A 24,155-nucleotide genomic window follows, 5' to 3' on the forward strand; every position below is an offset into this window, starting at 1 on the left:
CGGCGGCCTCGATCCAGGGCATGATGAGCCACGTTTCTGACAGGTCATTGTCAACAGCGAAGGTTCACGTGCAGAGTCCCTCAGCGCCACGTGGAACCTCGGGTGGCGTCTCTCTCAGTGTCACGTTGCAATTTTGGGGGATCCCATGACTCTTGAGTACTTTATTTTATTTTATTTTTTACTCCTACGGTTGTGGTCAGCTTTTCTTTTTTTAAGATCAATTTATTTATTTGAAAGTCTGAGTTACACAGAGAGAGAGAGAGAGGAGAGAGAGAGAGAGAGAGAGAGAGGGAGTCTTCCATCCACTGATTCATTCCCCAACTGGCCGCAATGGCTGGAGCTGTGCTGATCCGAAGCTAGGAGCCAGGAGCCAGGAGTTTCTTCCAGGTCTCCCATGTGAGTTTAGGGACCCAAGGACTTAGGCCTTCTACTGCTTTCCCAGGCCACAGCAGAGAGCTGGATCGGAAGTGGAGCAGCCGGGACTCAAACTGGCACTCATATGGGATGCTGGCACTGCAGGCAGTGGCTTTACCCGCTATGCCACAACCCTGGTCCCTCCTGAGTACTTTAAAGGTTTAAGAATTATCCTGAAGCTGGTAATTTGGAAATTGCTTTCTGTATTACCTTGAGTTAATAAAAAAGCAGGATCCAGAGTTTTACTCTCAATGAAATCTGTGAATTAGTTGTCTCTTTAAAAAAAAAAAACGAATTTTATTCGAAAGTCAGGGTTTACAGAAAGAGAGGGAGAGACATACATATCTTTCGTCCGCTGGTTCACTCCCCAGATGGCTGCAGCTGCCAAGGCTGGGCCAGGCCTAAGCTGGGAGCTTCATCCGGGTTTCCCACATGGGTGGCAGGAACTCAAACACTTGCACCATATTCTGCTGCTTTTCCCAGGCCGTTGGCAGGGAGCTGGGTGGGAGGAGGAGTGGCCGGGACAGGAACCATCGCCCATATGGGATGTTGGTGTTGCAGGCAGAGGTTTACCTGCTATGCCACAAGGCCAGCCCCTATTATTTGTCTCTTAATTGCACTTGAATCCCACAGGCTGTAAATTATGGTATATTGGAAACTTTGCTGGATTCAGATCCTAGCTGTGCTGCTGCTTAGCTGTGTGACCTTAGTCAAGTGACTTTGCCTCTGAATATTTGCTCCCTCAATGGTCAGAGTGGGAATGATACCATCTCCCGAATCACGTGACTGTAACAAGAGACCACGAGTGTGAGAGGAGCCGGCACTGTTGGACCCATGGGTGCTCGTGTCTTTTCCTTCCTTTGGCACTGTTTCCTATAATGTGAGATGAGGATCATTTCTGGCTAACCAGTGTTCCAGTGTTGGCAGCTTTCAGTAGCTGCTTGGTATGCTTTGAGAATGTCATAAGGAATTGTTCAAGAAGGGGCAGAAATGGCTGGGCCGCAGCCCTGAGACAGCAGCTGCTGAAGTCACAGGAGGTGATGTGGATGGGTGGTCCAGCCGCTGCTTTGACTTCTACAGCCAGGGTGTGTGTGTGTGTGTGTGTGTGCGTGTGTGTGTGTGTGAGTTGGGCAGTTTCCTTTGGAGAGAAATTCTCTGTGAAACGTGGGCAGTTGGTGCTAGCTCCCGGCACCAGGCAAGGCCCTGTGGGGGAGCCTGCCTTCCCCCGCTGCCCAGCTGCCTCCCTCCACCTGCCCTCCTCAGCAGCACCCTGTCTGGTGGGCTCCGGCTCGAGGCCCCGCTGGCTGCTTCTGTCTGTCTGGCCAGCCACAGAAGCCTGCACATCGAGTCAGAACCACAGGTTGCGTGTTTGCGGGTTTTCCTGTCTCATCATTGCGGTAGCTTTGCCCTAGTGTGCTACCAAGCTTTCCTAGGAAGAGCCCAGGTGTGGGGCCAGCTGCACCCCTTGTTAGCGGGGTGGGTATGGACAAAGGGCTACACCTCTGGAAATGCCATTTTCTCGTCATGCATAGGGCTCTGTATAATGTGAGTACAATTCACACCGAAGTGTTTTGGAAACTGTAAAGTGATGAGGAAGGAAAGCTCTGACCCCTGGCAGATAGTCAGTGCTCCAAGATGTGTGTCAGGGTGGACATGCAGGTCAATGCCCAGACACAGCAGGGAATGTCCTGGCCTTTCTCCAAGGGTCCAGTGAGTCCTCTAGGGTGGTTTCCAGGGGAATCTGACACTTACTGTGCTTTTGCCATATCCAGCCTCATGCTTGGAAATATCTCCTTTGATCCCCACAGGGTGGCTCTGAACGATTTTTTGGGTCACCTTGACTGGCTAAGGGATGCTCAGAATATCACTGCTGGGTGTGTTGTGTGAAGGCCTTTCTGGGAGATGTTAGCATTGGAGTCAGTGCACTGAGTAGGAAAAACCCACTCACCCTTACCAACAGGCTGGGCATCAGTCCATCTGCTGAGGGCTCCAGTCCAGCAGAAAGATGAAGAAGGGCTGATTTGCTGCCTCCTCTCTGGCTGGGCCATCTGTCTGCTCCCATCCTCGGACCCAGCAACATCAGAACCGCTGCTGGTCCTGGGCCTGTGGACTCACACCGGCACAGACCCTCCCTCTTCCCATCTCAAGTTACCTCGTGAGTTCCCCTAACACCCTGGGCTTTCCTGGGACTCCAGACTCCGTCATCTTGTGAGCCAATTCCCGTAACAAATATCCTAAATCCCAAAATAGATTTCTTACTGGTCCTGCTTCTCCGGAGAACCCTCATACACCAGGTGTGGGGCGAATGAGTTCACATCCAGGCTCGTAATCCGAATTCTGGCGTGCTACTGCCATTTCCCACGTAGAACCCAGCTCGCAGCAGAGCGCCTCTCACCCTGTACTTTTGGGGAGTGCTTAAAGTGGGGGCCTATGTGCACTCACCAACAGGGTGAGGCCCAGGTGCCAGGCACTGCCGTGTTCCCTGCTCTGCCTTCTTCCTCTGGCCAAGCTGCCCTGTGCAATGTCAAGTGGAGATGCGCCTTTCTCTCTCATCATACTCAGGAGCCCTGGACCCCAGGGTTTTAGGGGGTGGTAGCAAAGCATCCTTTTCGCTCTGGATACAGCCGGGGTTGAGAGCAGTGGCACATTCCAACCACTGCGGCCACAGCTGACTCCAAAGGACTCCTGCCTTTGACATGAACATTTTGCCCACTAACAGGGGAGCCCACCCTGTTAGACTCCTTGCAGCTCCCGCTCGTGGGCTGTCCCCACTGGCTCACCGCACATGACCGATTGCTGGCACAGGCTCTGGATTGCACCATCTCACCACAGGGTTGAATAGGAAAAGGCCAAAAGGTTCAAGTCACTTACACAAGGTCATGCAGCCCACAGGTGGTGAAGTCCAGAGCCAAACCCAGAGCAAAGTCCAGATCCCATGTTCTTTCTAATCCAACATGACACGCTGTTCTGACCCTGGCGTTCACACAGGAGGGCGCGCTAACCCGGTCACTGCTTACTGTATGTTCTTTCCTCCTCCCCAGGGGTTTGTTTTAGTCTCTTTCTGCTTGGTTTGCACTGAGCATTGCACTTGGGGCATGAGAAATGGGAGTCCTTGCCATTTCACCTTCCGTCCCGTCCCCAGCCGCCCTCCCGATGGACCTGTAATTTATTTCGCTGCTACCCGGTTCATGGTTAAAGGAACTGTGGTGCTTACTCCAGATGACGGAACAGCGCAGTCTGGGCTGCAGCGAGTGCTCACCTCCCCCCGTGTTGGCCAATCAGAGAAAAACGCAAATTCCTTTACTCCAGGGCCCCATGCCCTTGTGTTCTCCTCAAGGAGTAGCCTGGTGCCCACTGGGTAGGGCCTGGGCTCCCACGGGCCTACTCCTAACAGCCCATTTCAATGACTGGCACCTGCCCACCTTTCTACCCAGGCATGAACTCTTTTTTTTTTTTTTTTTAATTATTTGAAAAGAAGAATGATCGTCCATCAACTGATTCACTTCCAAAATGCCCACTACAGCCAAGGCTGGGCCAGATAGAAGCCAAGAGCCTGGAACACAATGCAGGTCTCCCATGTGGGTGGCAGGGACCCAGGTACTTGAGCTTTTGTCTGTTACCTCTCAGGGTGCTCATTAGCAGGAAGCTGGAATCAGAAGCAGAACTGGGGTGCAAACCCAGATTCTCTGATATAGGATCTTAAGTAGCATCTTTTTCTTTCTTTCTTTCTTTCTTCCTTCCTTTTTTTTTTTTTTTTTTTTTTAAGATTTATTTGAAGGAGAATTACAGAGAGAGGTAGAGCGAGAGTGGGGGGTGGAGAGGGAGGTCCTCCATCCAGAGCTGGGCCGATCCGAAGCCAGGAGCCAGGAGCTTCTTCTGGGTCTCCCCTGTGGGTGCAGGGGCCCAAGGACTTGGGCCATCCTCCACTGCTTTCCCAGGCCATAGCAGAGAGCTGGATCAGAAGTGGAGCAGCTGGGACTCAAACCAGCGCCCATATGGGATGCCAGCACTGCAGGCTGGGGCTTTAACCCACTGCACCACAGCGCCAGCCCCCAAGGATATGAACTCTTGACTGCCCCAGACGCTGGGTGCACCAGCTCTACTCACTATTCACTATTCAGGGGAAAATTCTCTGGGGACATAGGCAGATACGTAGCAGCCTGTCTTGGCCTGGGCTGACCTCTTCCCAGGGACTGCTTGCCACTTTCTTTGGAGGACTCCTAATGTATCACCAGCTATAGTTTCTGGGTGCTCAGGTAGCTGAGGGAGGTGAGTTTTCAGGCTCCTTCAAGACCATGTATCATATCACGTACCCCCCCACACCCCACATTCTCTGCTTCCATTCTGATATATTCTCTCCTCCACTAGAAGTTGGCTCCCTAAGGTTCTAGTTGCTTTGCTCCTGCAGTGTCAGACCCGTGTTGAATGGGTAACTGGAATGCCCATGGCCTTGGCAATCAGCACCGGCGCCCAGGTGCCAAGGTGTTGGAAAGACCATGAATGATGGCTTCTCAGCTATCCGAGAGCCCAGCTGCCTTGGTACTGCCAAAGAGGACTTCAAACCTCCCCTACCTTAGCCACAACAATGACTTATAGCTGCAGCACAGCATGGGGCTCTGTGGGAAACGCAAAGCCTACAGGCGGCTCAGCTTATTCTTCCGGCTACCTCTGGGAGTCATCGCCCTTCTGAGTCACTGTTCCTGCTGCAAGTCCTTGGTGTGCTCCGCAGCCCCGGAGTGGAGCTCCGTGTCCTTCCAGAAATGAGCTTCTCGTAACTCATCTTCACTTCCGCAGCACCCAGCGCAGCGCAGAGAAGTTACAAAGGGTGTGATGCATATTTGATACCTAAGTGAATACCTGGGATTCCACACGCAGAGTCAGCCCCTTCTGAATTAATTATGTGACTCAGACACCATGGCAGAATGAGTTTATTTCCCCTGATTGTGATTAATGATTGTTTTTCCAAAGAGTTTTCCAGTTCTCAGTTTTAAGTTTTATATATTGTAAATTTCAAGATATCATTTATGTAATAATACTCTCTCCAAAGAAGACACAAGCACAAATTTTAGGGTAAAATTGATGATTATGTTTCCTTTCTCTAGACTTTAAATATGTCATTTTACTTAGAGGTTTTTTTTTTTCTAAATTATGTACAAGTGTTTTATGAGATTGAAAATCAAAGTCTATGAAGAGAAACAGATGCTATCTTTACTATCTCTTTGTGTTCAGAATAAACTTAAAAAAATACTTATTTGGGGGCTGGTGCTGTGGCATAGCGGGTAAAGCCACCGCCTGCAGTGCCGTCATCCCATATGTGCGTTGGTTCAAGTCCCGCCTGCTCCACTTCTGATCCAGCTCTCTGCTATGGCCTGGGAAAGCAGTAGAAGATGGCCCCAAGTCCTTGGGCCCCTGCATCCATGTGGAAGACCCAGAAGAAGCTCCTGGCTCCTGGTTTTGGATAGGCACAGCTCCTGCCATTGTGGCCAATTGGGGAGTGAACCAGCAGATGGAAGACCTATCTCTCTGCCTCTCCTCTCTCTGTGTAACTCTGACTTTCAAATAAATAAGTAAATCTTTGAAACAAATAAAAAACACCTATTTGTTTATGTGAAAGACAGTGACAGAGAGAGGGGGACAGAGAAAGAGCTCTTCCATCTGCTGGCTCACTCCCTGAATGCCCACAACAGCCAGGTCTGGGCCAGGCTGAAACAAGGAACCAGGAACTCCATCCAGATCTCCCAAGAGGGTAGCAGGAGCCCAAGCACTTGGCCCATCACCTGCTGCCTCCCAGGCACCTTAGCAGGCAGCTGGATCAGAAGTGCAGAGTCGCTGGGACTCAAATTAGCACTTTGATATGATATGGGATGTGAGTACCCCAAGTGGTGGCTTAACCCACTGCACCACATTGCCTGCCCCAGGTATCAACTTTTCATTTGTTGCAAAAAGATTTTCTTTTTCCATAGGCAATAAATAATTACTCAATTTCTCTAGCATTTAGGAGAGGGCAAGTCTGTAGAAAGAGGAAATGATACACAGAGCAAAATAGGATGATTATTGTCTTCATATCAACTGGGGTAGAGGTGGAACATTTCCTAAATGGAGCTATTTATGAACTGTACCTTACCACAAACCATACTAGATATTTAGTTGACTATATTCCCCAACTAAAACTACCACGATTAATTAAACCAGGATGGCAAAAGAATTTAAGAAGGGCAAATTTTGATTTTCACCAAAATTAGTTTTCCACAGTGTATGCATAGGTACTCAGATATCATTCATTTCATGCCATAGAGATACTCCACTCCTCCCTCAGAGTTTCAGGAAGTCAAACCCAGAAGGAAACAGTACTGTACTTCTTTTGTGCCTGCCTGACATCAGTTACCCTGTTTTTTGCTAACAGCATTCTCACTTGCTTTTGGGGAGATACCCCTTACTCCATGTTCACACTGTGAGGCTAGGAATAGTAACATGACTAGGCTTGACTGATCAGGGATTGGTTGAGAGGTAGGCACATGACTAAAGTGGGGCCAATGAGAATCTATCCTGGGATTTTATGGGCTTTGCCGTTTGGTGCTGCTAAAGCTTAGAGCTGCTGCCTAACAGTGAAGCCAACATACAGAAAGACAGACAGACCGATGACAAATTTAACTCATACTGCAACTTGGACAGGCTAATGAAATGTTATTTTTCTAGCTTGTCTGTAATCAATCTGGTCTACTAGTTAAGGTTATGTCTTGGTTCAGTCCAGTAATTTCAATATTCTAATCAAGAATATGTTCACTTTCTCAGATGGCCCTCCTCTGCCTTTGCCCCTCCCACATAGATGCTGTCCCCATACAGGGCCAGCACTCAACAGGCACATGCCAGTGTGACTGACCTGGTGGCCACGATACTGAGGTCTGCAATGGTGCAGTGCTAACCAGGAGCTGCCCTGAGTCCTAGAGCTCCCCTCACTGCCTCTTCCCTAGGCCTTTCCCTCAAGCTGTCCACAATCCACCAGAAAATGGGATAATGCTAGATACGATAGGGTTCCTCCATTCAGACTCACTAGTGCCTGAGTCTGTAAGGATTTTGAAACGCTTTGATCATCACCCCTATAGGTAAGGTGTAGATGGGTGGAGGTAGTGGATGATGTGTGGTTTCTGTTTCCTCATGGTGCTGAAAGGAAGGGAACTCTTGGCCGTGTACTGTTGTTGTTGTTGTTGTTTTTTTTTTTTTTTTTTTAAGATTTTATTTATTTACCTGAAAAGTAGAGTGACAGACAGAGGGAGACACAGAGAGAAAGGTCTTTCATTCGCTGGTTCACTCCTCAAATGGCTGCAGGCTGGGCCAGAGCTGGGCCGATCCCAAGCCAGGAGGTTCTTCCAGGTCTCCCATGCAGGTGCAGGAGCCCAAGCACTTGGGCCATCTTCCATTGCTTTCCCAGGCCATAGCAGAGAGCTGGATCTGAAGAGGAGCAGCTGGGACTAGAACCGGTGCCCATATGGGATGCCGGCATTGCTAGGCAGAGGCTTGGTCTACTGCCCCATCCCAGTGTGTAACTGGTCTTTAAGCACGGCTACCTTGTATATGCTGATCTCAGGGTCATGTCCACTTTTTGTACATCCTAAGTGCACAGCCAGCCTCTGATGGGAAAGTCTGTGTGTTCCTGATTGGCCCTTCAGTCTGAGGTAGTGCTGCCAAAGCTTAGCTTAGCCTCTTGTCTGCTCTTCCAATTGCTAGACTCTTTGGCTTCTGGCCATGGCGTCCTATCAGGTCCCATCCCAGGAGTCTACTTGCTAGTTCACACTACTGAGTCGCCTCACTACAGTGATCACCTGTGCTCACCTGGACTCAGACCCGCTCCTATGTCTGGGTAGAGTCCAGGTTACCCGGAAGACAAGTGTACAATGCAGAGTCCATAGCAGGGCCTCCCCCTGGCTGGCCAGCACTAGGCTGGGTCTCTCATCATTCTAGAGGTCATTCTCTGCTGGGTTTCCAACCCCGCTTCTCCTCCTAGGCCTCTTGCTCTGTTGCTTTTGCCCTCCCATCGCCCTCCTTTTCTCCCTGTCCAACCTTCCATACACAAACCCCTATGGTTTAGCTTGCCCAACCCAATCCCTGATACTCAGAAGCTGAAGGTAATGGAGGCTAGAGGTTCTTTTCTGAAGGTAAGCGTTTGAATTACATGCCTGTTGACTCTATTTTGAGTGTCAAAAGTTAGGTGCTACCATTTCTTCCTTTTTGCATACCTTCTGGAAAGAATGCCCTGACAAGACTTCTGACGGGCAGAAGGGAAAAGCACCCTGATCACTTGACAGCGTTATCCCCACTGTAGCTGACAGCACTGTGTAGGCACCTGAAGTGTCACCAGGCCTAAAGGCAGTCTGCTCAGTTCAGCAAACCGATGGGTCCTGGTTTTGGTTTAGCTGGCTTGAATTGGGTTTCAGTTCCTTGGGAGCAGCAGTCCTGACTGACGTGGTAATAACAGCATCTATTTCACATCATTTGTGATGCACTGGGCACAGCTCCATATGCAAATGGTGCTGACCAAGTGCATTCGATGGTAAGACTGCCGCCACAGCTATATCCCGACATAGACAAAGCTTGTCTTCGAGAGCCGCCCAGGTCTATTCCTAAACTTTCTGAGTGCTTTGCTTCCTTTCACACGGTCTAAGAAAAAGTGCCCCGGGCTCACGGCCACAGGAGGTGCTAGCACCAGCCTTGAAACCGCACAAAGCAGAACCTGGGAGTCCCTCAGAGAATTCCCATCTCCTTCTCTTTTCCCCACCTACTGTGGCAAAACACCAATTCCTCATTAACAGGAGGAAGTCCACCTGGCTGACCTGCCACTCCACTGATCTACGATTGGAGACTACCCCAGTCTGGCAGGGTTCAGGTGCTTATCTGCACGAACTTCTCCACTTCACTCCACGCCCCCTGCTGCGGCTGTCCCACCTAGGAAAAGAGGAGGAGAGGGCCCCTCTGACAGAGGAGGACTTCAAACGTAAATTACACCACCTTGCAGAACACAGTTCCCTGGGAGGAGACGTCCTGATGGATGACTCCGCAGCCACCATGAATCACGGGTGGGGGTGGGGTGGGGGGAGAGGAAAGATAATCAGGCTATTTCCTCCTCTCCATGTGGTGCCTGCTCCTGTGAACAGCCTGTGAGTCCCCCCCACCCCCACCCCGGGAAAGCTCCGCATGACTTCTGTTTGAAATGAGTAGCATGATCATCTCCTGATTTCCCATGCACCTAGCACTGTCCACGTTTCGAAAATACTGCAGCAGTGTTTCAGAGCCTTCCACGTGCAGGCACTGCCTAGCAAGCAATGCGTGCCTTATCGTTTGTCGGCCCCATGACTCTAGCAGTTTGCAGACCAGGAGGCTTGCGCGAGGAAGGGTTAAGTGTTTCGCTAAGATCATCCCTCTAGCAGGGCTGCAAGTCATCAGATCTGAGTCTGTGCCCGAGGCTGGGGCGGCCCTGCTTTCCCGGCGTCAGATGCATTCGTCGAAGCCACACCTACAGTACACAGGATCCGGCCTTGATCTGCGTTTCCTGAAGGGGAGCTGGATCCGCTCCCAGCTTCTACAAAATTGCAGCTTGGTGCCTTTCCCATCGCGTCCCTGGGTCTCGACGTCCTGTCTGTAAAAAGACGCATTACGCAGACGCCCCCTAAGGAGCTTACGCCTTTAACCTGTGGCTCTCTGCCAGTGGTGTAGTGTCCCCAGCGCGCTGCCAAGAAACCGGAGGGACAGGGGGACCCAGGTAGCCCGGCCCTCGGAGCGGCCCCTGGCAGCGCGGCTGACGCTTGCGGTCTGAGAGTCCACGCAGCCCCTCTCCGCTCACGCGGTCTCCGCCACTGCCTACCGCCCCCCACCCCCGACCCTGGGAGAATCGATGCCCCAGGCAGGGTTGGGGTCAGCTTGCTGAGAACCCGTGGAGGCCCAGGGGAGTGGGTGCCGGGCCCTATTAGGAAAGACCGAAGCGCTCCCCAGGGCCCTGGGAAAGCGGCGCCGGTGCGGGGAGCGTGTGCGGCCGCGTCACGAGATGTGCTGGTCCGCCCAGGGCCAATTCTTTCTCGCAGAGGATGCGCGCTCAGCTTGGCTGCCCGGGCTCCGAAGGAGCAGAGCGCCTCTGATTCCTGCCCGCTGGGAAAGCCAAGCCAGGAGGCTTTTCCTCCAAAATGACGCCGCTGATTACAAAGAAAGCTTTGAAGGGCACCCAGGGCATTGATTGGGGTTGGGGGCAGGGAATGGCAGAAGCGGAGACTACAGAGACTTCGGGCCATGCACTAAGCTGCTAACACGCTGGGCACCATGCAGGGAGGCGGCCCCTTCCTTGCCCCTGATGGGAATAAGAAAACCCGGGCAGAGATTTCTGTACCTGTTGAAAGGGAGTGTGGGGGATGTGGGAGAGACAGGGAGACGACAGGGTCAGCTTTGCCGCCACTCATCCGGTGTTCTGGCCGCGCAGCTGGCATTTTGTGTCACCTCTCCGCTCCCACCAAGAGAGTCGCTCCCCAGAACTAAAGCATTTACTATTATTATTACCATCATCATCATCATCATCATCATATTTTAAAAACAGAGAAGGATAAAGGATGCTAATCAAAAAGTTCCCTGGGGGGTGCTGTGGCGCAGCGGATTAATGCCCTGGCCTGAAGCGCCGGCATCCCATATAGGCGCCGGTTCTAGTCCCCACTGCTCCTCTTCCCATTCAGCTCTCCGCTATGGCCTGGGAAAGCAGTAGAAGATGGCCCAAGTCCTCAGGCCCCTCACCCACGTGGGAGACCCGGAAGAAACTCCTGGCTTCGGATTATTGCAGCTCCAGCCGTTGCAGCCATCTGCGGAGTGAACCAGCGGATGGAAGACCTCTCTCTGTCTCTACCTCTCTGTGTAACACTATCTTCAAATAAATAAAATAAATCTTTTGAAAAAAAAAAAAAAAGTCCCTAACTGGCGATACCAGCATTCCGAATTCGTGCTCTCGGGACCCCAATCCTTCTTCCCCTGTGCGCCAGGGATCCATTGCCAGTGGCTGAAGGCTGGCGTGCTGTGTGCTGGAGGAGCGGGGAAGGAAGACACTGTCTACTCCCACGCTCCGCTCCGGGCTGTGCAGGCGCAGGGTCTGTCGGGGCGTTTGGGCTATGACTTTGTCCTGCTAGGACGCCTAAGGCCTGCTTCTTCAGATAGGGGTTGTCAGGCCATGGAAAGTGCTGGGAAGGCAGTACATTGTACGGAAAAAATGGTTGCTTTGAACTTTCACCTGCTCTGCCCGTGTTTCTTCTGTGAGAATGCACGTAGAGCTATGGGCACGGCTCCCCCAAGGGGGCCCTGCTGGGCTGGCCCTGGGGCGGTGTGGGGGAATCTTTGCTGGCATCACTTCATTTCAGATCCATTTACTTTGATTTCATTTAACTTCATTTCATTTCCTTATCAAGTCCTAAGGAGGCTGGAAGTGGAAATACTGAAAATCATTTAGAAAGTTAAACAAGGCATGAAATGAAATAAAGCCCTAACATTGAGGAGAGATTTGCCATCTTGAGAATTTGCCTGGTGAGCTTTTAGCAACTTTTGGTTTGAGAATTAAGGGGATAGACACACACTCAGACACAACGCAGAAAAGCTAAACAAAACAAAACAAAAAAATTCTCACAGCTTCACCAAGAAGGAAAGGTGACCCTTTAATACGGGTCAGGTTGGAATAAGGATAGGGGCTGGCCATGTGTGGGGCAGGTGAGAAGAAGGGCATGGGAGCTTTGCCCGTGCTCCTCCAGGACGAATGCCTCGAACACTAAGAAGAAAGCCATCTTTGCCTTCTGCAAAGGGAACCTGACATTCAGAATCATGGAGAAACATCCCAAACCCAGGAGCCACCCCAGCCTGCTAGGGCCCAGTGCAGCTTGAGCGTTTAGAAATCCAGCTCCTTCCAAAGGCTGGCCAAAGAGGATGCTGTTTTATTAAGGAATATATATATATATTTATATATATATGTACATATATATATATAGAGAGAGAGAGAGAGAGCACACAATCCAGGGAAATCCCCTCTCTCTGTGTGCTATGACCCCCAACCCCCACAGGATCATTGTTAGGATTTGTTTTCATGTATAGTTGATTATTCTGTTTTGTCAAAATGTCTATATCTAAGTGGATGCAAACTCTCAGAAAGCTTTCAGATCACCATAAAAGAGGGAGCAAGGCCAGCTGCATACATCCCCGGTGACTGCTGGGTGCCAGCCCCTGCTTGCTCCCCCCACCCCCTCAGCATACCTCATATGTGGGCAACTCAGTCCCCCCTCCCACTTCCCTTCAGTCCAGCCTGTCGTTCTGCATCCATAGCAACCCCCGAGGTCTGAACATCAGAAAACCTGGCTCCGGAAGAGATCAGGCCCCACAAGAGGTTAATATCAATCATCTGTCTTTGTGGAGATTCTGTCAAAGATCACATTTGTTTTCAGGAAGCAAGATCTGAACTGGAAGAGTTCACAAATCGGTTTCTCTGTGGTGACATAGTACAGAAGAAAGGGTTCTGGCACTTGTATCTAATTCCAGCAAAATACTTGCAGACTGCTTCCAGCTTGAATGAGCAGCGCTATGGCTCCCAATAGTTGCTTATTTTAGTAGCACTCCCTGAGGACGAATGCTAGCTATTTTCAGTTGCATGTGGGAACGCCAAGGACGCTGCCAAGCTGTGGCAAGTTGGCATCGTGTGTGAGCTGTCAGCCCGGATACTTCCTTCCACCCAGATTCATTACTAATTTGCAGTTGGCGTGTGACCTTTTTCTTTATTCAATTTGGGGTCCGGCTCACTTGCTTTCTCGGCTGCCCTATCTTCCCACCTAGCTCCACCCCCACATGCAACGTTTGGCTGAATCCATCTCGTAATAACAGAGTGAGTGCCAAGTGGGTTGTACAAAATCCTTAGGGGGAGATGTGAAATGAAGCACATTGTTCTTCATGGCTCCTAGGCACCAGAGTGTACCCATCAGCACAAACAAACTAATATGCAGTGAAATTATATGTCTGTCTCTATAATTTATGCCAAATGGGATAATGCTGAGATGGGGCCTTAAATAGCTCTTGGTGTGTGTGGCCGCCAGCCAGTACAACGGCCCCCAATAACCTCCACTTCCTGATATTAAAACTCTTGTGTAACCTCCCCTTGAGTGTGGGCCGGACGCACTTAGCACGTGCCTTTAAGTAACAGAATTCAGCAAAAGTGTTGAGAAGTCACTCTCAAGATAAGGTTGCAAAAGCTCTCTTTGTCCATCCTCCTCTGCCAACTGCCACCTGGCGAGCTTTCCCACGGGGAAGCCCCACGTGCAAGGTTCTGAGGTCCCCAGCCACCAGGCATTTGATTTCATTTAACAGACCCGATTACCTGGAGCCTGGGAGGTGATTCTTCCTGGGTGGAACCTCAAATCGACTGCCTGAGACATGATTGCAGCTTGTGAGACCCTGAGCCAGAGCCCCACTGAGCTAATGGGGTTCCTGACCCTCAGTGTGGGGAGAATTTGTTACACAGCAGTAGGAACCTAACCTGGTTCTCTCCCCAAAGCAGGTAATGGAGACCCTCCAGTTACCTCCCCACCCCCCGCCCAGAGCTTTGTCTCCAGTCTCAACTCCATATTTTTTTCATTCATTCATTCATTCATTCTTTCTTCCTTTTTTTTTTTTTAGATTTTACTTATTTATTTGAAAAGCAGAGTTACAGAAAGAAAAGGAGAAAGAGAGAGAGTATAAGAGAGAGAGAGAGAAATATCTTCCATCTGCTGGTTTACTTCCCAAATGGCTACAATGGCTGGGGCTGGGCCAGGCCAAAGCCAGGAGCCAGGAGCTTCTTCCAGGTTTCCAACATGGGTGCAGGGTCCCAAGGATTTGGGCCATCTTCCACTGCTTTCCCAGGCCATAGCAGAGAGCTGGATCAGAAGTGGAGCAGCTGGGACTTGAACCAGCACCCATATGGGATGCCTGCCCTGCAGACAGAGGCTTAACTTGCTGTCTTAACTGCAGTGCCACCCTAGTCTCACCTCTTGCGACAGCCCCTCCGTCACCCCTGGACCACTTTTGGCCACAGTTTACTCTTAAGTGTCTTTGTAGGAGCTGTGTCCTGCAACTGAAATGACCAGCCTTCTCTTCCCCACGAAATAAATCCCTGCATGCCCTCAACACTTGGCTCAGAGCGCCTGTCCCCCACCTTGGGGTCTCCACAGTAGCACTGTCTCTTACTGTGCCACAGTCCATCACCTCGCAACATCCCTGTCGGCAGGGGTCTGAGTCTATTCTGTGTCACTATAACAAAGCACCTGAGGCTGGGTGGCTTTATAAAGAAAGCAGACTTGTTCAGCCCACAGCTCTGGAGGCTCAAGAGCACAAGGCTGGCATCTGCTCGGCAGACGTGAGGACCTCATGGAGGATGACAGCCCAGTGGGGAGAGCCTGTGCCCCAGAGAGGGAGGAGCACCTGGTGAACAGGAAGCAAGAGACTGGGGAGGGGTGGGCTTATCCTTTTTGTAAGAACCCACTCTCCAGGGAACAAATCCAGTCCTACTAGGCCTGACTCACTCCCCAAGGACACCACTGATTCATTCATGAGGGTGGAGCCCCCATGACTTATCACCCCGCCTCTTAAAGGTACCACTACCTCAACATGGCCACAGCGCAGGCTCTCAGCATAGGAACCTCTGCAGGACAAACCACATCCAAGCCACGGCTGCAGGCCTGCGAGGCTGGAAGGGCTGGAGGGCAGAAACCTTTTCTTCTCTTTCCAATCCTTGGTGCTTAGCTAAAGCACTGTTCCTGGAATGATCGATGATTATCTCACAGAAGCAAGGCGCGCAGGTAGCGCGGGGTCTCTGATACCTGGCTGCGTGCTCACTTGTTGCAGGAATCTTACTGTAGCATTCTCAAAGCATTTGATAGAAGAACGCTTTGGTTAACTGGACAATACATACAAGGACACTTCAAGAAGTCTGTGGGAAAATGCAATAAAACAATGTTTATTTCAGTGGAAAACAGTTTGAAACGCATATGTAGTTTTTTTTTTCCCGTAATGCACCGCTTTAAAAGCTTTTGATGGGTCCCGCATATATTTGGAGCAATCAGCAGCTCAGATGCTCCCACAGCCCATGGCGCTAGGAAGTTCTCTTGACCTGATCCCAGTTCCTCAGGCCAACGGTTAAGGTCATGGGAGCTTGCTTGACAGTTGGAGTTCCTGTAATCTGAGTTATTATCGTGTCAACCCGTGACCTTGGAGCTGATTTGTCCCAGGCATCACAAACATTCTTCCCGTTCATTTATAGAGGAAGCTGAAAAGAATCCACGCAGGCATGCCCTAGGAACATGGTGAGGGACTTGTGAAAGAGGGCAGGGTTGTGTCTGTGCTGTAGATGGGGACCCTGGCCATGAAAGAGGGCTCCTTGCAGGGGAGGCTTCTGGGAGACTGCACAGGTATGGAGCATGCTGGAAGCCTATGTAGTGCATGGCCAGATCCTGACCGCGGGCCCCACCTTTCTTTGTCCCCTGTCCGTTGCTCTTCTCCTCGTCCAAGTTTTCCTGCAACAAACAGCTTCTGAACCGGGCTAATGACCTTTCTGTGTAGCTTTCCCCGAGCTGCTCTTTGGAGAGTGGCCACGGCCGGCTTTCTGCCGTGCACACTGGATGGCATCGCCCATCCACTCACACCCTTCAGCAGCTCCCTGTGCACGGCCTGCCCCATGTCCTGCCTGGCCGACAGTCTCACGCCCCTTGCTGCCTGTGCTGCAGTCTCATTGGCCATCTTTCATGGTCTTGAGAACACATGGGCCATCCCTCCCCCCCCCCCCCCCCCAGGGAACACACAGGACTGCCAGGCCTGGTTAATCCTATTGTTCCTTCAGATTTCATTCCACTCATCATTCCCTCGGAGATTTCCCTGACATCCCTTATTAACTCAAATCTCTTCATTATATTCTCTGGGCCCCACACATTGCAATGCCATGTTAATTTGTGTGGGTATTGGACTAAAGTCATCTTCTTCTCTGTTTTGTAAATTCCCCAGAGGCAGGGACGTCTTTGCTGACTTTGTATCCTGGGCACCTGATATGACCTGGGGAAGTGGGCATTTGCTCAATATTTGCTGAATGAATGAATGATGGGTGCTATTACAGGTGCATGGAGGAAAACTGAGACACGCAGGAAGAATAAAAATTTAATGGAAACCAAGCAGAGATGTAGGAAGCTCATCACTCTGCAATTGTCATTGGAGTTTATTTACAATATTTGGAGAGGGAACATTTATAGTTTCTATATCTCCTATTCGCCAGGCTACAAAACCTTGGGGAAAACCCAGGTTTTCAGGCCAATTCCCAGAGTATTTAGTTCTGCCTACCCCCTTTTCCACCTCAGCCATACCCTCACTTTCTCAGGGACTCTCCTCTGGGGAGAAGGGGCTGAGATGGTCACAGCTGCCTCCTGGGCCCCCCTTCTCAGGGGCTGCATTTGCTTGCATTGCTGTCACCCCCAGCACAGCCCCAGCGGCCTTTATCCTGGGCGGCATCCACCCCTGGCCGCAGCTCCACGCTTCTCCCCAGAGGGCACCTGCCAGCCGCCACTGCTGTCCTTCTGCCTCTGACGGAGGGGCTCGTTTCCTTCCAGGTGCGGAAGGCGCTTATGGGGCGACTATCAGTCACCTCTCTTCCTCTGTAGGTGATTCCCACCCACTCTTTTTAAAAAAGATATATATACATATTTTTAAAAAGATTTATTTAAAACACTTCCAGGGACCTGCGCTGTGGCACAGTGGGTTAACGCCCTGGCCTGAAGTGCAGGCATCCCATATGGATGCCAGTTGGAGACCTGACTGCTCCACTTCTGATCCAGCTCTCTACTATGGCCTGGGAAAGCCGTGGAAGATGGTTCAAATCCTTGGGCCCCTGCAACCATGAGAGAGACCCAGAGGAAGCTCCTGACTCCTGGCTTTGGATTGGCGCAGTGCCAGCCATTGTGGCCAACTGGGGAGTGAACCATCGGATTGAAGACCTCTCTCTCTCTCTGCTTCTCCTCTCTCTGTGTAACTCTGACTTTCATATAAATAAAATAAATCTTAAAAAAAAAAAAACACTTCCATTTTATTTGAAAGACAGAGGACAGACAGACAGAGATCATTCATTGGCTGGTTAACTTCCCAAATGCCCACAGTAGCCAAGGATGGCCCAGGCCCAGAACACAGTCTAGGTCTCCCATGTAGGTGACCGGGACCCAAGCACTTGAACTATTACCTGCTGTCTCCTGGGGTGCCAATGAGCAGGAAGCTGGATCAGATGCAGAGGAACTGGGACTCAAGCCAGGCCCTCCGACATGGGGTGGGGTGGGATTTAAGGGGTGAGTCAGCCACTGCGCCAAGCCTCCCACCCCCACCCATCCTGGACTGTCATCGCTCTCAACAATTTTGTAGCAGGCACACATTTTTCCATTATTTGTTGACAAATCTTTAATCGAGGGGTTTAGGGCCTGCCAGCTGGTCTCATTTCCCAGGGACCTGATGGGCCTGGAGGTGATAACCATTCACGCCACATGTATTTGTTGCACCAGGGGAGATGAGAGAGCCGTCTCCAGTCCAGGGAGCTCACGGCCTCCGGGCTCTGCACAGGCGCCTTCTCTCTGGGTTGGGTCTTCAGCTGCCAGCCAGAACTGAGAATCCATCCTCTCTATACCCGATTTTTGCCAGGAGCCAGGAGTTAGGAGACTCTTAGTCTGTTTTTCTTCCAGCCTTTCCTACACAAGCAACAATGTCATTACTCCCAGCTTTGGAAGTGCAAGTCTGCACAGACTGGGCGAGGAGGGCGTCTGAGTCATTTGAGATAATCGCCTTCCTTTCCCCCTGGGTCTTCCGTATCTGTGAATCAGCACCGTGGAAAACGGGGCTTCAAAAGCATGAAGGGGAAGCTTGAAATGAGCAAAGCACAGCGGAACCTGGGCAGGACCCAAGTCTGCCACAGCGGGAAAACCACGCCGCTGCCGTCATGGGCGGGAGCTTGCCGTGCTGTCTGCCTCTTAGCAACATCCATACTGGCAGCGACAGTCGGACCGCTGTGGCTTGGGCAGGGATGGGAATACCCAGTGACATCAACAGCTCCCAGCACAGCCAGGGCACTCTGGGGCTGCGTGGTGTCAGGACAGCCTGTGCCAGCCTCGTGTATTTACCTGAGTCACTGGAACAAAGCAGTTCCTGGCTTTGCCTCACTGTGCAAGAACCCATGCCAGATGCAGTGTCTCTTCGCCCACGGCCTTCCTGTCCACAGCACGCACACGGCGCCGGCGGCTCTTCAGCTGCTCGGACCACTGCTGCCCTGTGCCCGTCAATGGCGGAAGAATGGTTCTTTCTCTGGGCTGTGAGCTTGCCCAGGCAGGAGCCTGGCTCCTGGTGTCTTCAGGGCCCCGGGGCCTGGTATTGGGCGTCTGGTAGGTTTGGCTATGTAGAGAGACTGGGGAATTTCTGTAGTGCTTGCATGCTCAAAGGCACGGTGTTCTGTGGCTTCTCGATGGTCTGCGCGACCCAAATTAAAAACCGTTCACACTTCCTGGGGGAGGCATGTCTTGCACTGAACAAAGGAAGGTGCCTGCAAGTTGGGGATCAGGACCGACACAGGCAGACGGAAGATATTGGGGAAACGACACCGAAATGGAAGTTTTCCTCCTAAAAGAGATTTCAGAACATCCAAGGAGAGTCCTGATTCTCCAGAGTAGCAGACGTGCCTGCGAACAGGGGCTGGGGCGGGCAGGCTCTGTGGGAGCCCTAGTTCAGCCCCCACTGAGACCCAGCAGGCGACGGACTCCCATGCGTTTCCCAGGGTGTCCACTAGGGGGCAGGCAGAGGCAGCAGAAGACCCGGGCCATAGGCTCATTGGGTCCCTGCACATCCATCCTCCCACCCGCACCCTGGGCTGTTCCTGTTACTCAGTGGACAGGGCCAGGCCTCTTCCTCTCTGTCACGGCCCCGGCGATTTTATAGGGTTTGGCTTGTGACATCAGACAGCACGCGACCATGGCAACCGAAGTATACAACTCCTCGTCAATGTTAATAAACAGAAAAAATGCAAACGATTCCCGGTGGTGTTGCGCTCACAGTTGTGGTTTTGCTGTCTATGCTTAGTTCTTTTTATCATCCTGAACAGTCAGGATGTACCCAATTGCGGTCACTCTTTAAGTTTTTTAGACACACACACTGAAAGGGGGAATGGGGAGAGCCAGCTCCACCCACTGGTTCACTCTCCACATCCCCCACGAGGGCCTGGGCTGGGCCAGACCAAGGTCTTGCAACTCAAAACCCAATGCAGCTCTCCCACGTGGGTGGCAGAGACCCAACCATTTGAGCCATCACTTGCTGCCTCCCAGGGTGTGCATTAGTAGGAAGCTGGAACTGGGAACTCAGCCAGGACTTGAACCTAGGCCCTCTGCCATGGGACACGCTGCAACATCTTAACCGCTGTGCCAATTGCCTGGCTGTTGGCAACTTTTAAAATGAAAAGATAAACTGGGGGAACAGGCACAGGGCACCTTTCGTCCAGCCATGAAAATAGCATCCCTTTGCTCATGTCTAAATCACCCCTCGTTCCTGACATCCCGCTCATTGCTCCCCTGGTGCACCAACCCAATTTCAAGGGAAAGAGACAATTCCCACACACCCCCGAGAGCCATTTCCTCCCAAGACATTCCCAAGGGTTGGATCCCTTAATTGACTTCTTTTTCCTGATCCTCTAAGACTGAAGAAAAACAGTGTAATTGTGCTATACAAATTATTGGGCCTGTAGACCCGGACTTAAAATCAACCAGACTGAGCACAAGGGAATAAGCATTTATCAGGCCAGATGACAGACACGGATGTCCTTGTGTAGAGATGAGAGCGGCTTCACCCAGAATCAGAAGGGCTGAGAGTCTACCTGTGCTTGCTGAGCGTGTCTGGTTAGAAGCCCATCTGTGTTTGATAACAGTAGAAATCTTTGCCTTAATGAAGTTAAAGATTCTTTAGTGAATCCCTTCTTCAAATGGGATAAGAACAAACCAACTACTTCAAATGAGCCGACAGGGAATGGTTAACAGTGTCCTAGAAGAGATGGTGTCCTAGTGGAATCAGAATTCTTCAGCAAACCTCTTCATGTTGCAGACTTTTTTGAATGCTACCCTTGATGTCATTCCAATGTATTCACAGCTGAGAACTCTCTTTTAAAGATATAGCATAATGTGAAGTTACTTTAGTGGTTTGCAAAATGATTCCAAGAATTACCTAAAAATATGCCGTTTCTGTGATACCATAGCTGAGTTCATCTACACTTTTTAAATGTTCAATTAAAAGCATAAACAAGCTCAGATATATCTGGACCCAGATGTTGCCAGGGTTTCCAGATTCCACTGTTTCAAGGTATTACATAAATATGGCGAAATGTCATATTTTTTTGAGAAGGCAGCCATCCGATTGGGTATTCGGGCCTTACAAAGAAAGTGATGACAGGGCCGGGGCTGGGGAGCCAGCCCCTCTTCATCTAACTTTCCTTTTGGGCATCCACATAGCTTGACCTTGATTTTTAAGGTGCAGGTTGTGGTTGTGGTTCAAATAAACTCATTTTTCAAATACCCCGAGGAATCTGGAATCAAAAAACGACAGACTTGATGGACAAGAGCCTGGAGGAGGGACCCACTCTGAAGTCATCAGGGCAATTCTGAACACAGTGTCTTCGCTGCCTGCTGAGCGGAATTCTTTCGAGGGAACGCTTGCTTGCCAGGCCCCTTGGAAAATGCCCAAAGGCCAGCTCTCCCTCTCCTTCCCTGCCTCCCTGCCTTGGAGACTGCCTGCTGCATTCCCACCGGGCCCGCCGCGGTGGCCTCTGTGCTCGGCTAACACGACCTCTGGCCCTGCCGGCCCTTCCCTGGGAGCAGGGCCTCGCTCCTGCTCCTGACAAAGCACTTTCAGTCAGCTCTTGGGTTTCTTCATGGTTGATTAAACTGTCTGTGTTTATTCAGGGCCCTTCTCCTCTTTCTGTGTCCGGCCGCTGACCTTTCTGTTGGTTCATTGTCAGTGGAGAAAGCTCCCAGGGGCAGTTGCTTCGACTGCTTGTTAGCAACTCCTGTAAAGATTTTTGTTCCTAACAATTTATTAATTTATTTGAAAGGCAGAGTTACAGAGAAGCAGAAGTAGAGGGGGAGAGAGAGAGAGAGAGAGAGAGAGGGAGGGGGAGAGAGAGAGAGAGAGAGATCTTCCATCCATTGGTTCACTCCCCAAATGACTACAAAAGCCATGCACAAGGCCGGCTGAAGCCAGGAGCCAGGAACTTCTTCCCGGTCTCCCACGTAGGTGCAGGGGCTCAAGGACTTGGGCCATCTTAGCTGCTTTCCCAGGTGCATTCCCAGGGAACTGTGTTGGAAGTGAAGCAGCTGGGACTTGAACTGGTTCCCGTAAGGTAGGCTGGTGCTGCAGGTGGCAGTTTTACCTGCTACATCACAGCTCTGGCTCCTCCTGGAAAATATTCAGGCTGTCATCAGAGCATGTGTCTTTTTCATCCAGGCAGGTGCCAGGATTGCTGTTCCTGGGTGAGGCCAGAGGCACTTGTTTGAGGAAACCATTAGCTAGCCCAAGAGTTCTAACCTCTCACATCCCCCATAACCTCACTGGGGTTGTCCCTGGGGGCCACCGAGCTCCACAAGGCTCCGCACAGTGTGTGTTCTTAATCAGAGCAGATAGATAGGATTTTACTGCTTGGAAGTGGGAAGGGGAGAGATAAAGAGGCCCAGAAAGTTTTGCTGAATAGCCAGAGATAAACCAGCACCAATTCCTTCAGCCAGACCCCCTTGGCAGAGCCCTCTCAGCAGAAAAACAAACCCAGCAGGCCACTGGGACCCTGCCCTGGAGCTGCTCTGTGTACAAATCTTATCACCCTGGCTGACCCAGGCTCACTGCGGGGTCTGCAGTGCAGGGAATGTGACTCCGACTCCGCATCTGCCCCCCCAAGCCTGCAGCACCCGTTTTAGGAAAAGTCGGGGGGCTACACGGCGGGGCAGGTGGACAGCCTCCCCAGTCCTTTTCTTTCCTTCCTTTAGGGCCACTGAGTCACGTGTGCTAACGTCTCACTGTCCCTCACGACACACTGAGCTCTTAGCGTGCACAGTTGGCTTGGCCTTTGTTGTTATTACTCATCCATCCATCTCACCTTTATGTCTCTGGCTAGTGCTTGCTACCATCTCAGATGGAAAACTGTTAGGGGACTGAAGCTCCTTCCATTCGACTCCCTGGGCCCATCACCGGACAGGGATCCTGAACGGACTTGAGAAGATGGTGTTGGCGCCCACAGGGCTGCTGTCTGGCCCTTGTGCCCTGAATCTGCCGATGTTCTCAGGCACTGGTGCCCCTCCCACTTCCCGAATCCCCCGGCACAGGTTCTGTTTTGCTGAGCGTCCAGTGGGCTGGTGAGAGAGGAGAGGATTCAGCACCTTGACCCCTGCGGGGGGGGGGGGGCCCTGCCGGCTCCTCCCCCCAGTTGTGGGGACAGAAACCATCTGCAGACATTGCTGCAGGTCCCTGGGGGTGAGGGATGGACAACAAGCACCCTGGGTGAGAGCCGCTGTGGAAAGGGGTAAAGGTGGAGGCCGTGGCCATGGAAGAAATAGGCGTGATCACCATTGGTTACTTCTCCTGGAGGTTTTGGGATTTAGCGCTTTAATGTAACCAGCCCGGTGTTCTGTGCTAGCCAGCCGGGGGCAAGGAGAGTCTCCCCAATTAAAATTACACAGCATTTCCCCATCTTGCCATGAACGCTTTAAGGGCCAGTTTTTTTTTTTTTTTTTTAAAGATTTCCCCGGGCTGAGCTCTGCCTTCCATGGCTTGCTCTCATCCTGGTTTAGGGGTCCCGCAAGCTCGCTGAAATCTCCAAGGGGCTCCTGCTGAGCCATCACGGCCCGGGCACTCTCCAGGTGAGGACCCTGAGCACGGGGATCGGCTTCTGCACTTTGTGGAACTCCGTCCGTTCTTTTCCTCTTCCCTGGGAATGCATAAGCCGTTGGGGGCCAGCATTCACCCAGACTGAACTCGCCAGGCCTGGGCTGCGGAGCACATGGCTACTGTATCGCCTTTCCCCCAGGGCTCTCACCCGGGTCGGGAATGTGGGGCAACAGCATGCGATGTGGTCCAGAGTGCACGCAGGCCCCGGCTGCCTGGGGGATGGCCCTCGCCGCCTGGGAAAGGGGGCAGGCTAGGAGCTGAGAGGCGGGTGGGAGCAGGAAGATATGCACAAGCTTTAAATCTTCAAACGATCTTGGAAGTCATTCGCAATTTCTGCTGTGGTGTCATGACGGTGTCCTGCAGCCACGCGCCTGCTGTCCTTCCCTAGTGGGTCCTGACGGGGCATTGCCCTTGGAGATCAGAATGACTGGGGATGGCAAGGCCGTGGCAGAGGGGGCTGGGTCATCCAGGCCATGGGAAAGCCAGGAGATTGCCCTGCTTGGCGGGGGGGGGGGAGGGAGGCACACGTTCTGGCTGAAGTGGGCTGAGCCCCCCCCCCCCCACCCCCAGGCAGGCCCCAGTTCTTCAGGAAGCCTCGCTTCGCTCTCTTTCCTTGTAGACGCCTCTGCCCCACCCCCACATGCTCTCTCCCAGGGTCTGGGCACCTGTGCTGGTTGACACTGAGATTTGCACAAGTGACCTGTATGCAGGGCTTACCCAGCAGGGCTTCTGGAACCAAGTGACCCGTAGGCCCTGTCCTGAATGGGGCAGCAACCTTGGGC

This window comes from Oryctolagus cuniculus, chromosome 4 (genome assembly GCF_964237555.1).
Source record: "Oryctolagus cuniculus chromosome 4, mOryCun1.1, whole genome shotgun sequence".
Classification (NCBI taxonomy): domain Eukaryota; kingdom Metazoa; phylum Chordata; class Mammalia; order Lagomorpha; family Leporidae; genus Oryctolagus; species Oryctolagus cuniculus.